Genomic DNA, 14,333 nt, shown 5'->3' on the forward strand with positions numbered 1-14,333 from the left:
GCAAGGTTTTTCTGAGCTCCCTCCCCAGCTATTCCCCAGAGGGGAAGGCAAGTTGTAGGTGGTCTCTGTCCCAGAGGGCAGGAATTGTCCTGTCTCTGCTAAGCAGTGTTTCACCTTTGGGTTCACAGCTGCAGGAAGAGGCTTGAGGCTGTGGTGGCTGGAAGTTTAGAGTCATAATTGGCTCTTGGCCATGCTGGATGCTGTGGTTGGAGGTGTGATTTGGGAAGGGGGAGGAATTGCCTATCAGAGGTGTCTCTCACTGAGCTGCCTGTGAAGGAGGGGGATGTCTTGTTGTCCTTTTTATGAATTTTGCTTCATGCAGTGATTTGTGTGAGCTCTGAGCTGGGATTCCCCAGGAAGGGCTGCAGTTGGTTGTCCCTATTTAGCCTGGGACTAGCACCCAGCAGATGAGCAGTCTCACACAGCAGTTATCCCAATGAGGCCATGATGGTTTGGGTCCCTCATATTGGGACTTTGTCATGCCATCCCATTCTGAGCTGGTAGGAACAGCCAGGGTGGGCTGGCTGGTGCTCTGGGGTCTGGCCAAGGCAGCCACCATGGCTGCCCATCTCTCCCCACTAGAGGCTGCTGATGACCAGAGCATTTTCCATCCCTGCTCTGAGAAGGCACTGGGGTCTGGAATTTGCAAGGCTGAGCATCCCGGCCTGAGCTTTTCCTGCTGATTCACCCTGGAGACAGCAGTGCACTTTTCTTGGCAATGGCTGGGTTCAGGGGGCACATCTGCTCCCCTGCCAGGCTCACAATAGATCTCCCTACTTCATTAAGTCCTAATTAGGTAAATGCACTGGGACCTTGTGCGAGGCCATTGCTAGGGGACATGGATCCAGTGGGGAGCCGGGTACCAGGGATGCCGGCTACCATCCTGCCTGCCTCAGGGGTTTTTCCAGCTGGGTGCTGAATGTGGAATGTTCAGGCTCTTGTATTGTTTTCCCAGAGGATGTGTGCACAGCAATAAGAGCTTCAGCCCTCTGGCATGAATCAATTGTCAGAAAAGCCAAGGATTAGTTAAGCCAATGAAAGGATCCTTCACCTCTGGGCACCCTGTAGACACAAAGGAGAGTCTTAGACCAGGCCACCAAACACCTGGGCTGGATGGGTTGGAAAACCACGACCCTGGGAAGATGGTTAATTACAAAACAATGAGGTGTAAAATGAAAGGCAGTGGCTGCTGCAGTGGAAATGCAGGGAAGGAGTCTGTGGAGTTGCACAAGCCCTGCTGCCCTTGCTGGTGCAGGCAGTGCTGGGTGGGCAATGTGGTGCCAGCTGGCTCTGGCACAGGGTACAGCTTCCCTGACAATGGCAGAGCAGCGCTTTACATAATCTGGGATTTGCCAAACAAGCTTGAAGGTCTGGAAAATCCTTCTGCTATTGTTCATGCTCAAAGTTTACTAAACTTCCTGGTTTGATCTGCAGGGCTGGATTTTGCTTTGGGACCACAGTGGGGGAAAATGCTCTTTGCACAGAGGGAAGAAAAGGGTGTTTGTGGTGTTTAATCCATTCTCTGTAGATGAAACTATTTTTGTGGTTCACAAGAGGTTCTGAGCAGCTGCTCACAGCTTTATAGGGCTGCAGGACTCTCTGTCTATCCAATTAATATGGTTTGTGTCTAGTCCCCTCCTGATGCCCCCCTGAGAAAAGCCTGGACTACCAGATGAGGATGGGGCGCCGTGGGCAGGGCTCACAGCCACCATCTGGGCTCCCGGCTTGGAGCCTGTGTCGGGACACAAATGCCGTGTCGGGACAGCTTTTTGCTGTCTCAACCCCTCAGACCCTGAGGCTCTGGGAAGGCTCCAAAACTGCCACTCGTTGGCAGATTTTAGGAGAAGAGGCGTGATGGGAACTTGGGGTGTCTTGTTATGCTGTGTCAAACCTGGTGGTAACTTCCTGGAGATTTGGGGCAGCTGGGAACCCCTCTGGGAAGATGCTGATGCTGTGGGAGCCACCCCAGGCCCATCCTGGCCTGTGTAAGGCTGTGGGCTCGACCTGGACGTGTTTCCTGGCCCCTGAGAAGTGTTTTGGGGCATGGGGCCTGCCCTTGCTCCTCCATTTGCTCACCCCAAAGCCCTTTGCCAACACAAATAAAGCCCCCATGTGCTATTCAATTAAATGGAGAAATCCTGTTAAAATGTTCTTTGCTTGTTTGTGGATAAATGAGTGAGAAACCCGACTTTTCCTTCCATCCTGGGAAAGGCAGGTTTTGTAATAAGGAATGGGGTGAAGTTCTTGCTGGTCCACGTACTGTGAGGCAAGTTTTTGAGCCCTGGAAAGCAGCAGCAGAGGAGGAACCTCAGCCTAACAAGTATGAATACATCCTCTTATTAGAGGTGGCTTTGAGTGCCTTTTATGTAGGTAATTACATCTGGCCACAGTTGACCAGAGCTGTATTTAAGGAGGGGACATAAGGCTTGGCACGTGCTGGGAGCCTTCTGAGCTGACTGCAGTGGCATTACAGCAATCTGGTAGGTGTTGCTTAACAAGGCAGTGCAGGGCAGCTATGGGGGAGCTCTGAGCCTTTGGGCCTGGAAAACTTGGTGTTAGCACTGACTTCAGCTTTGTAAGGGAGAGTGGGGTGGACTGGTGCCTCAAAAACCAGGGTGTTAAGGCAGCTGTGTATCATGCTGTATGTGACCTGATCTCTGATTGCTGTGGGGGTTTCGGTGCTCACAGGATAGTACCAGCCGTCCAAGGGCTTGTATTTTTGTATCCGCTCTCCAAAACCCCTTGGAGATGGATAAGCTGCTTGTAGGCACTTCAGTACATGAAGGGAGCTCTTAGTCTGTGCTGAGGTTATCTATTGGACAGGACAGCATGAGTTGCCTCCCTGCCCCCAGGTGAACTCAAACGTTTAGTGTGGGAACGAGGGAGGGCAGACGTTAGCCCGGCACGGAGCCACGTTGAGCTATAACGTGACTTTGTGCGTCTCTGTTGATGTTGTGCTGGAGGTGCCGTGTCTGACGTGGAGGTGAACCCCTCCCATATGGCCGGGATTGGCCTCGGCCAATCCGTGGCTGCTCAGAGGCTCACAGGCTGGCAGATGGGGTCAGCACTGCTTGAGAATTTCCTTGGGTGCAGAGTGGAGGCTTTTAATAGCAAATGCAGTCATCTGCATCATGACATGGCCTGAAACTTGGCCCTGAGGATCCACTGGCAGCTGAGCACTGGCTGAGCAATATGTCCACTCCTGTTGGAATGTTTTTTAAGTATTAAAGTAAAAAGGTTTTGAGTAAAAATGAAGTAAGACCTAAACCTGTTGCTGGTGGGTTTGAGGTGCGGCTCCTCCCTGAGTGGTAGCCTGGAGAAACCCTGCCTTTCTTGGGAAGGTTATGTGGCCCCATCCCAGTGTGCTGTGCTGACAGATCCCATGCCTCAGCTGGGTGCCAAGACTTCAGCCTTCTAGGAAAGGCAGCAGGAGCTGGTATGGGTTTTCTTCTGCCATCCTGTGGGCACCTGGTGCTGTGCGAGCAGCGTCCAGAGTTGCAGATGGCTCACGTTGTGGTTGTAGCACTGCTTGGTCCATACAAGCTGCCTTTGAGTGGGAACACACAAGATATGCAAATGCAGAATTGATCTGTGCTGCTGACCAGGGTTGTTTTTGAGGCTGCTGCTTTTTCTTCTGCTGTAGCATGAAGTGAAAGTGACTTCGGCAGCTGCCTGGCTCTGGCAGTTTGCATCCTTCCCTCCTTACAAATTGTCTTCTTCCTGCTCAGCTTCCTGACCCCTGTCCTAGTCAATACAAGGCTGTTATTGGAGCTCAGCAAGCCATGATGATCACATCCAAGTGCTGGACCTTGAACCACCTGGCAGTGCTGGGCTGGATGAAGAAGCTCATTTGCATAGGGTAGTTAATTTTCTGTATGCTTTAATCTCCGTGACCATCTGTGTTCTTTCCCAGGCTGGGGAGATGGGAGCTCTTTGGATTTTCCCAGGAGGTGAACATAGAGAGGACTGCTTGTTCTGGGTATGCTGAAAACTGCGCAGGGTCAGAGCAAGACATCCTCATTAGCTCTGGGAGCAGTTGTTCTGCATCTTTGGGCAAGAAGGAAGCATCGACATGTCAACTCTATCCTGAAGGCACATCCCAAGGAGATAGGAGCAAAGACTAAAAATGGAAACCTCTGTGAATGCTGTCCGGCATTCAGTCCCAAAAATGGAGGGTCTGTGACCAGTTTGGCTGGCACCCTAGAGGGCTTGAGGTACCAGGGAAGGCTGTGTTGGTCTGAGGAGAGACCAACACTAAAGCATCTCCTGGTCATCCGAAAAACCCTGCCAGGTTTTGGCAGCCTCTGGGGTGTACTCCACCAGCAGCTACTGCTGTGTCTGTTCCTGGTGAGCTGCTTGATTTGAGCTTCAAAAGCTGCTTTGGAGACTGGGGTGCTCACACACAGCACCAAAATAAGGGGACTGGTGCCTATAGGTGAGCAACACCTGAATTCTTCCTCATTTTGTTTTCTCACATTTGGAGCCTGAGGCTCTGCAGACCATTTGCAGCCCCAGCTGGGATCCCATTCACCATGGGCAGAGGTGACACTGGCTGTGGGTGCTTTTGAGGAACGCCTATCCTGGGGGCAGCATGGCCCTGTGGAGGCTGCTGCTGGCATCCAAACCCAGAGGGAATGACTCTTGCCCAGTAATTAAGCTCTTCTGCTCCTGTTCACTGCACTAATGAGCTGTCTCATGGATGTGCTCCTCAGAGCTGCTCTGGATCCTCTGTGTGGCTCTGAAGCTGGAGGTGACTTTCCAAGAGAGCCACCTGCAAAGGGCAAGATCTCCATTACTGTCACGTTGGGGTGAGGTATGTGGGCTAGGAACCTTTGACTGTGAAGGCTTTTCCCTGACTACACCCTGTGTGCCGTGAATTCTTCTGGCAAGGTACACCCTAGCTGCTTTGGTGAGGAGAGTGCTTCCTGCTGTTCATGTTTGCAAGGCTGGGCAAGATGAAAGTCTTTTCCCAGCCTTCAGCTGAGGGACTGAGGCTGCCTCTTGAAAGGAGAGCTGCTCTCTACCTGCATCCAGGCTGGATAATAACACTTAAAAAATACATGGTGCTCCAGCTGCTCTCCTGGTTCAGTAGTTAGGGTTTTCAGTCTTGATAGAGATGATGGCAACAGGACTATTGGCATCATGGTGCATCCCATAGGATGGGTATGGGCTTGTGCCCAAATTTCCACCTGTTCTAGTGGAAGATGTCCCTGCCTGTGGCAGTGGGTTGGAATGAGATGAGCTTTAAGGGCTCTTCCAACACAAACCATTCCATGATTCTGTGATTCTCTGGCATGGCAGGGTGACTGTTGAGTCCAACTTCTGCCATGAGTGCTCAACTGTGTGCTTATGTGAGGCAGGTCCCTGTGCCCTCAGTGGGGCTGTTGCATGGTCTGGGGATCTGGCTGAATTTCAGGCGCTGGTGTGTGCCCACCAGAGCACACAGCCAGCCTTGCCGGGGCTGGGAGCACCGTTGCTCTCTTGAATCACTTCATTTACTTAATGATCCTTTTGTTGAGAGGATTAGGGTTTAGAGGCCTCTGGCCGAGTGTTAATTAAATTAAGGCTCTGGTGTTTTGTGGAATTTTTGAAGCCCACTAGAGGGCTCAGTTGGAGCCCTGTGGAGCCGGGACCGGCGGCGCTGGGCTGTGTCCAGCCCTCCAGAAGTTTACCCGAGAAGTTATGTAAGTCCGGAGGAGCTGGACGGGCGCAGAAGTTGCACGGGGCCAGCCCGCAGCCTCCACCGAGCCCGCTGCTCCTGCAGCCCGGTTGTGCCCGGAGCTCGGCAGAGCCCGGCCCGTGCCCACGGGAGGGGTTACTCACGGGAGGCGGTACTCACGGGAGGCGGTACTCACCGGAGGGGTTACTCACGGGAGGCGGTACTCACCGGAGGCTGGCAGGCATGGGGTGCCTACGTCACTGCTCGCTGTATAATCAGCGTTAGGTAATGCCGAGCTGATGTTTTTGGTTGGTTTTTTTTTTTTCCTTCCCCACTTGGTGTTTACATTTCTAAGAAGTGGCTGACCGTGAACATCCGGTTCCACCTTCACTTCTGGAAGAGTCAGATACTGAAGTTTGCTCTGTTGCCTTGCTCATGTGGGTACAAGTGTGAGCTTTTGCTTTGTGGCTCGGGTTTTTCTGATGGGTGCATGGGTTTTTCATGTTTAGCCAGAACTGCTTTTTAACCAGTATCTCTTCTCCTTTCTCTTCTATCCATTGCCCCACGATGGATTTTGGTGCTTCGCCTGTGTGGTTGGCCTGGCTCTCTCATCTCTGGGTAAGTACCTGTTTTGTTAGATCAGTGGCAGAAACAGTTGAAACAAGTTGCTTTGACTTAATGATCGGACATATTGAAATAATGAATTGACCTATTTATTGTCTTAAACTCTGAAGCATTGGTTGTTGTCAAACACCATGATTTATTGTCCATGTGTGTGTCAAGATTTTGGATATTGAAAAGCACTTAGTTGGCCTGGAAATTGCTGTATTTTATAATATGAAAAGCCCCCGGTAGTAGTTTTTCCTACCAGCCTAGGCTGTGGAGCACTGACCTGGGGATAAAAACACACTTAAGTGCCAGCAAGTGAGCAAATGGAAAGGAAAATATTTTTGCGAATGGAAAGCAATGCTTGCTGTTCTTCCCAGGATGTCTCCTGACATCTGTTGGTGGCAAGTCAGCACTGTGGTTATGAAAGGGGCTCTCTGATGGCACTGGTCTACCTCACTCTTTGCAAACCGCGTGTGTTTGGGGCTTTGCAGGGCATGGAGAGGAGGCTGAGGCCCTTCTGGCAGGAGAGGAGGGGAAATGCATGTCAAGCTTGGAGAAGAGCATTAGGCACTGATGATTTCAGTTTGTGTTCATGGAGCGCCTGCTTTGCATAGGGGAAAAATTGCCCTGGTGGGGTGGATTCTGATGGTTTCCCTGCAGAGGTTTGGTGCCTTCCATGAACTTGGCTGTGAGGTGGTGTTTGTATATTAAAGCCTCTGAGGACAAGGTCTGTGTACTCAGGGTGGAGGGAAGGAAGGGATCGGCTTGGTGATGCTTTTTCTCTGGGTGCAGTGGTGCCTTTGCATCGAGGTTGTGTTCTCTGGAAACTTCAGTAGGTTCAAATTTACTTTTTTTCTTCTTTTAAATTCAAGCTATCCTCCTGCTAAGCTTTCCCCTCTCCATCACTCCTCTTCCCCAGTAACACCCTCTCCTCTCCTAGTAAGGGAAAGGGCTGAGCACATTTAGAGCAGCTCTGCTCCGTGCCTGAGTATTTAATGTGCTGCCAGTCATTGATGAAAGACTTGAAGGGAAAGCAGAGGAAGGTGCTGGGAACAGATTGCTTTATTCTTAAACTTGACATCATTATACAATGCCTCATGGCAGGGCAGGAGAGATGAATCAAATCCAAGCATAAACCTGTTGTTCTTACTCAGAAGTGAGCACTATATTTGGAAGATGAGCATCTGCCTCCCTATCTGAATGAGCTTTGCTACCAAATCTCCAAAAGCAGGATTGTTAATTAACTAGAAAACCTGCCTTGGTCAGAAGTGCTGAGCTCCAACCCCACCAAACACCCAGCAGCCATTTGAATGGAGAATAAAACTCCTCCGCGTGGAAGGTACAGCTGGAAGCTGCTGTGAGCTTGGATGTGGAGCAAGATACAAGTGCTCACTTGCGTGATGGTTGGAATGGTTTAGTGAGAGACAAAGCTGTACCAGCAGAGCAGCTGTGCCAGGGTAACCTGGAGCAAGTCTTTGGCCAGAGAGTCTTCCAGCTCAGTGCTTGAGCAGGCCCTCAGGACAGTCACCAATCTATCTGGCTATCTGTGTTAACAAGTCTCTGTTCAAGGGTGAATTTCTCCCTTGTGAAACCCTGATAACCTGGACTGTCCCTGGTTTGCTCTCCCTAGAGCAGTCTCCATGTTACTTTTGTCTGTTTTCATGCATGTATTGCACAGAGGGGAGAGAATTGCATTTTGGTGATCCTGCTTGTTACATGCTGTAGAGGTTTTGATCATGATATGAGATGAAATGTGCTGCTTGCTGAATAATTGGTGTCAATCTTTGTCAGCAAACAAGAAAGCCATGTGGTACCTTGTTAGGGATAGCAAAGATAAAGGGGGTGTGGTACCAGTATCACTGGCTCAGGGTCAGCCCTGACCTTCACTCAGCAGAGAAAACAGCAGGCTCAGATTGCCTCTCCATCTTTAAGCCTAGCTTATCTCATAGGTAAACATAAAATGCATAGGAGTTTTGGTAATATATTTATATTAAATATAAATTTAGTAATCTCCTCTCCTGACCTGGTAAGTGTTGGGTAAAGTAACACACCAGCAGCTTCCATGGAGAGAATCTGGGAGTAGCTGCGGGGCAGAAACCGTGAAGGAAAATGCTGAAAATGCTAGAAAACCCTCTCTGCTGGGAGTTTTGCTCTTGATCTTCAAGCTGAGATTCACATATGTTGCCATTATTTAAAGCCTGTCAAGAAGTCCAAGGTGAGGTCACTGCTGAAAAATTCAGAGCTGTGTCTGTGGTGGTAAGTACAGAGTATCCATTCATGGGCTGTGTTTGGGCTCTGCCTTTCCATACAGTGGTACTGGTGATGCTGGAAACCACGTGCTGTTATCTATCTATACATGTTGTTTCTTTCTATCGTAGAATTGATGGGTGACCCGGAGAAGGGCACTGCTTTGCAGAGCTTTTGAACAGCTTGTTGTGCTGTGAGTTTCTCTCTTAGTTCTTGTTTACACATAGCCCAAAGAGAAAGAACAAATGAGGTTTCCAGCACCTTTCAGTGAGATTTTCCTCTTCAGCCTCTCCTGTTGGTTGACAGTGCCTGAACATGAGCCCTGGTGTGCAAGAAGGCAAATGGCATGTGGACTGTATGAGCACTAGTGTGGCCAGCAGACTAGGGAAGTCCCCCTGTACTGGTCACTGGTGAGGCCAAACCTTGAATCCTGGGGTCAGTTTTGGGCCCCTCATAACAAGAAAGATATTGAGGGGCTGGAGCGTATCCAGGGAAAGGAACAGAGCTGGAGAAGGGGCTGGAGCAGCAGGAGCAACTGGGGGAGCTGGGGTGGCTCACCCTGGAGAAAAGGAGGCTTGGAGGGACCTTCTGTCTCTCCACAGCTCCTTGACAGAAGGGGGCAGCCTGGAAGAGATTGGTCAGGGAGCAAGGGATAGCATGAAAGAAAATGGGAGAGGTTTAAGTTGGACATTAGGGAAAAGCTTCTTCATGGAAAAGGTCATGAAGCACTGGCACAGGCTGCCCAGGGCAATGATGGAGTCCCCATCCCTGGAGGGGTTTAAAATCCGTGTAGATGTGGCACTTAGGGGCATGGGTTAGTGGTAGGCTTGACAGCGGTGGGTTAATGGTTAGCCTCTTTGATCATGAAGAGCTTTTCTGACCTAAATGATTCCATGATTCTATGGAAATGTGGCAGCAAGGTATCTCTTCCACTTGTCCCACACTGTCAGAGGAGACCATGGTCTCTAACATGGTGTCAAGTTCTAGAGCCAGCTTAGCTCAGTGTTTTCACTTTGTTGCTTAGTAAAGCAGTGAAAACGGTTCTCATTGTGGTGTTCAGAATAGCAGTGCTGCCCTCTGAATTACCATCTAATTAAATGAAAGCAAAAACTCCAAAACAAGTGAGCTTTCTGTTGCATAAGAAAAGCTGTTTTGGTTGACCTAAAAACCGACATTGAAAACCAGCCTAAACAGAGATGCTTTCCCTCCCAGCTCCGTGGGCCATGCAGAGCAGTTGCTACTGTTCTTGGAGAGGCATTCATGCCGTGGCAGCTGTGAGCCCACTTCAAAACAGTTACGCCTTTGAGACTTGCTTCCCTTTTGCTTGATGGTTGGAGAAACCCTGCTGTGGAGACAAATAATTAGAAATAAAAGATGGCAGCTTAATGATTATTAACTTTTCTGATGCAGCCTGCAGTGAGTGTAGGGTGAGATTGGCATCTCCAAGCTGCTGCTGCATCTCCTGCTCCAGAGATTTACTGTGTGCACTGTTACTCTGCAGCCTCAGTGGACCTGCAGAACACCCTGAATTAACAGTTATTTATTTTAGTAACAAACTTTTTCAGACTCTTGGCAATTAACCGTGACAATCGCAGTATGCTTCCTGCCCTTGGCTCTCTGTCTCTCCATCCATGCCCAGAGCTTTCCTTCGCTACCTTATCCCCCTCGCCCTCCTCGATTTCTTGGATTCTGTCTATTAATATGAACCACTTTGGGTTCTCTTAATAAAATAAGCATGTAAAGTTACTACCTTAAAATGCCTCAAAATGCCTTATTTTGAGCTCCAGAAAATCTGGCAGCAGTGGGATGCTATCCTCTGGGATTCTGTCTTATTGATATTCATCTTTTTGAAGCTGGTATCCATGACTGCCAGTTTCAGAGGTTAATATACTGCATTTCAAGCAAGCTGAGGTCTTTTTAATTTGTGATATGGAAATGTGCACCAATTAATCATTGTGCACCTGCAGAAATGCTTCTGGGCAGACTTTGGCTGTGCTCTATCAGGTTCTGGGAACATCCATAGGCAGGACTCAAAGTGACAAGACTGATCCAGTTTAGTAGCTCAGGACAAATCCTGCAAGGTCCAAGGACGTGTCAGGGAGGGGATACCGTGCTGACCAAGGTGTGCAGAGCTTTGGCTCTTATTTGTGGAAAAAATAATGGTTAGAAGTTGTATTTGTTCTCCACAGCTAAAGTTTAATTTAAATAAGTGTTAGGTTTTGCCAGGTGTCCCTCACCGATGCACAGGTCTAGCCCTCAACACCATTTGCTGTCTGTTTACTAGAGTTGGGTTCACGGCCTTTGGATTACATGGGATATGTTAGTGCAGACTCGAACGCTCTCTGCCAAGTATCTGCCTCAAACTTACTGCTAGGTAAAGTTAAATAGTCCTAAATAAACCCTGATCTTGAAACTGTCCTTCCCCATAACAAAGAACTCTAAGCATTTTGAAGCCAAGGGGGCTCTTAGCCCAAAAAGAGCATAACAGTACGAAGTCAAATCTCCTTCACTGAATTGGTGCCTTTCTGGGGAGAAGCTGCAGTTGAAAACACACCTACCTGGTGTTATTTAAAGAAGCCAGAGCCTCTCTTGGCTACAGTTTGACTCCTCATCTATGCAAAGAGTAAATCAGCCCCTGACATCTTTTGTTCGTAGTGCAGCTTGGCTGCCTCCCGGCTGGAGCTCTGGTCTCTAGGTGGCACTCACTGTTATTTTTGGGTGCATTTCAAGAAAGGCTGCATAGCTGAGCTTTTCCCCCCGCTGAAGGGACAACTGCCTCTCTGGCCAGGCTGGCTGGTCGGGCTTGGCTTAGGAGGCTGACACAAGAGCTTGAACTTCTTCCTGCTACCCAACTATAGGAGTTTCCAGCAGCATTGCTGAAAGAGGGGTAGGGAGTCAAGTGCTGTCTGTAAGCACACTCCTCTGGTTTTAGTTTTTTACTGTGACTGCTGGGAAATGAAATCCTAGTAAATGCTTTGAAGGAGGGTGAGCTCTTGAGGTGATGGAGATGAGTGTGCTGTGGGACAGTCTGAGGCTCCTGTGATGGTTCTTTCCGTGGTTCAGTCAGTTTCTTAGGTTGTTTCTGGTGCTCAGGCTCATGCCACACTGACTCTGCCTTTTCCTGAGCCTGCACTGCTTGAATTCACAAGCAGTGAATTCAATTCACCCATTCACTGCTAGAATACAGCATCACCTGTATTCTATTCTCCAGGATTTGTTAAGCTCTTTATAGATCCTTTCAGTGCAGACACTTGTGTGTTTAATACCTCCTACTCATACTTGAGAGGAAAAGTATTTCTCTGTCAGTGTAGAAACATTCACCATATGAGCTCTCGATCCTGCAGGGCTGCAGCTGACCTCCTCTAATCTTTAATGGTGCATCTTGGCAGAAATGTGCTTTACATGCTGACTCTAAGCCCTAAGTCTAAACAAAGCTGACTCTCCAGGAGCCGTTCTTCTGCACTGGCACACTGCCTGGAGAGAACTGAAGCTCCTCTTCTGTTTTGTTCCTCTTTCTACTTGGAGTTTGTCTGCTGTGCTGCAAGACACTGACTCAAATGAACATCCGCTTCATACAAATCAATGAAACTCATGACGGGAGATTTTTGCATCAATTAACCAGATTGCAGGTGGGATGGGAATTCCTGGGTGTACAGACTTAGTTCCCAGCCATGCCATCTGCCCAAAAGGGATCCATTTGAGCCAGCCCAGTACCAAAAAGAGCTAATGGCTAAAAAATGAGATTCTTCTGCCCATGGGAGAACACATGGTTGTTGTTTAGCAACAGCAGCTTTTAAAGGCTGCAAATTACAGCCAACAAAAGAAAATTCTTCAGAAGGAAACCACAAAGAAAAGGATGGCAGAAGCAGTTTGGATTTAGCAAAATTGGAGGCGAACTGCCCTGATGCCAAGGGTGATTCCAATACCTAATTCACTCAGGCTCTTTAGCTATGGAGGGTGCTTTTTGGCCCTTTAATAACTATCTCAGCAATGAATCAATGGTTGGTTTTGGAGAGTGTTATGATGGGCTGGACTAGATTTAATCTTTGGTTAAATATTTGATACAGAGCCAGGTGAGTGTAGATGTTTCAGGTCGCCTTCACTGTGCACACCATGAGTTGTAGCAAAGCAGTGCAAGTGTTCTAGACCTTAGTGAAAATTCCTTGAATTTGCAGTTCAGCCTTTCAGAGGCTTTTTCAGCAGTGAATTCTGTGCTGGAGAGAGGGGTGGGCAGGGGAGAAATGCAGCATTCTTTCCTTCCAGGTGAATCATTTACCTGCAATATCTTAATTCTAGATCACCATTTTACAGGAAGACAAAGCTTAAGAAGTCAAAAGGAGGTTTCCTCTCATCCTCATTCTTGTCTACTGCTCATGGCCAAATCAGCACTGCTGATGGTGACAGCAAAGCTGGAAGAGGAGCCAAGGGCAGAGGGCCAGGAACTGGCAAAACTGAGCCACCTGCTCTCCTCCCACCTTGTTTGCTCTTGTGAAATGGCTGCTGCTGCAATGGAGACTGTCGCTTGTTTGCGAAGTGTGTGAGTGTGAGAAGGTAAATGGAGTGGTGTGCCTGTTGTGTGTTCACATATGTGTGCATAATGCAGCTCATTTAGAGCAGGATAGATAAAGGATTCATCTGCCCAGCCTAATTTTTTTCCCTGGAACTTGGTGTAATCCCAAGTATTTCTCTTCACTTTAAGTCCTGCTTGCTTTGGGGAAGGGAGCACAGCACCAGTGTAATGCACAATTGCTTTGTTTAGACTGGGAATTCCTCACTGGAGAAGCTCCTCGGGGCAAAGAGGAGAGAGCGCTGTGCCTTTTATTGTTGTCTCAGTAATGCTCTGGGCAGTGTTCCCCAGCACTGGTGTAAACTGGGAGCCCTGTTTTGCAACAAATCCTACCTGGAGTGTATCTTGTGGGGCCTACAGAGTGCTGGATCACCTTACAAAGATCTGTTCTATGAAGAACTTAACTTGAGCTAGATTTAATCTGCTATCTGGATGCTCCTAGCGTCCCACCCCTCGCCCTCGGCTGCAGTGTGTCCTACTGAGCTGCTTGCAAGTGCCTGCACATTACCCAGGCAGAGGGCAGGGTTTGGCATTGTCCTCCATGACCCAGTTGGTTTACACCAATCCATCAGGATCTGAGCACTCCCAGTGGCCTTTCACTTTGTGAGGAACAACCTCTGCCTTAGCGACCCCAAACGCATGCCTAAAATGAATATAATTCCTGTCCTTATTCCTATATCCACCAGGCAAATACCAAGAAATCCGGACTTAATAAAATAATTCTCAGTCTCTAAATAACTCCCATAAAGTTACTTTAACCAGCTGTAACCAGGAGAGTTCTTTAAATAGTTTCAATCCAGGCTTGGCACAGGGAAAACTGTTCTTATAGTGAAGAATTTAAGAAATTTCCATTACTTCCTATGGGATTTCAGAGGTCAGTTTGGGGCTATGTAGGGAGGAAAAGGTTAGAAGCTAAGCCAGTGGCTTCCAGCAGAAGTGTGGTGGTGATGGGTTTATTTCCATGAGAGTGGTGGTTTTGGGTTTCTTTTTCCCTTTTTTTCCCACATATTTTCTGCTCCCTATAAAAAGTTGCTTTATGAAGGCTTAGATCCCCTTGCCCCAGAAGAATGTTTTTCAGGCTCTCATGGCATAGAAAAAGTGCCTCTTTTTGTATTTGATAATTCAACTTTTTAGTGTCTTCCTTTAGCTTTTTAGCCAATCAAACTCAGCCATTTGTTTGGGGTCTGAAGAGGTGACAGCATCCATTGCCCTCATGCACAAGCACGTTGGCAGCTTGCATTAGTGCTCCCT

At 48.5% G+C, this 14,333-nt stretch overlaps 1 protein-coding gene across 3 annotated transcripts in view; it reads left to right on the forward strand.

The window, feature by feature from the left end:
- EPB41 (erythrocyte membrane protein band 4.1) overlaps positions 1-14,333 on the forward strand; it is a 95,329-nt gene that overhangs the window by 2,762 nt on the left and 78,234 nt on the right. The window contains exon 1 of one of the 3 annotated variants that reach the window (XM_071453305.1): positions 6,131-6,277. The exons of 1 other annotated variant lie outside the window; for it this stretch is intronic. The gene's annotated coding sequence lies outside the window, so the exon portion shown is untranslated. Of the gene's footprint in view, positions 1-6,130; positions 6,278-12,866; positions 13,067-14,333 lie in introns of those variants that run through there. One more of the 3 variants, XM_071453306.1, reaches the window with a different exon arrangement.

The sequence above is a fragment of the Agelaius tricolor genome, unplaced genomic scaffold (assembly GCF_023055355.1).
Source record: "Agelaius tricolor isolate 1412-34295 unplaced genomic scaffold, bAgeTri1.0.p SCAF_36, whole genome shotgun sequence".
In the NCBI taxonomy this organism is placed as follows: Eukaryota; Metazoa; Chordata; class Aves; order Passeriformes; family Icteridae; genus Agelaius; species Agelaius tricolor.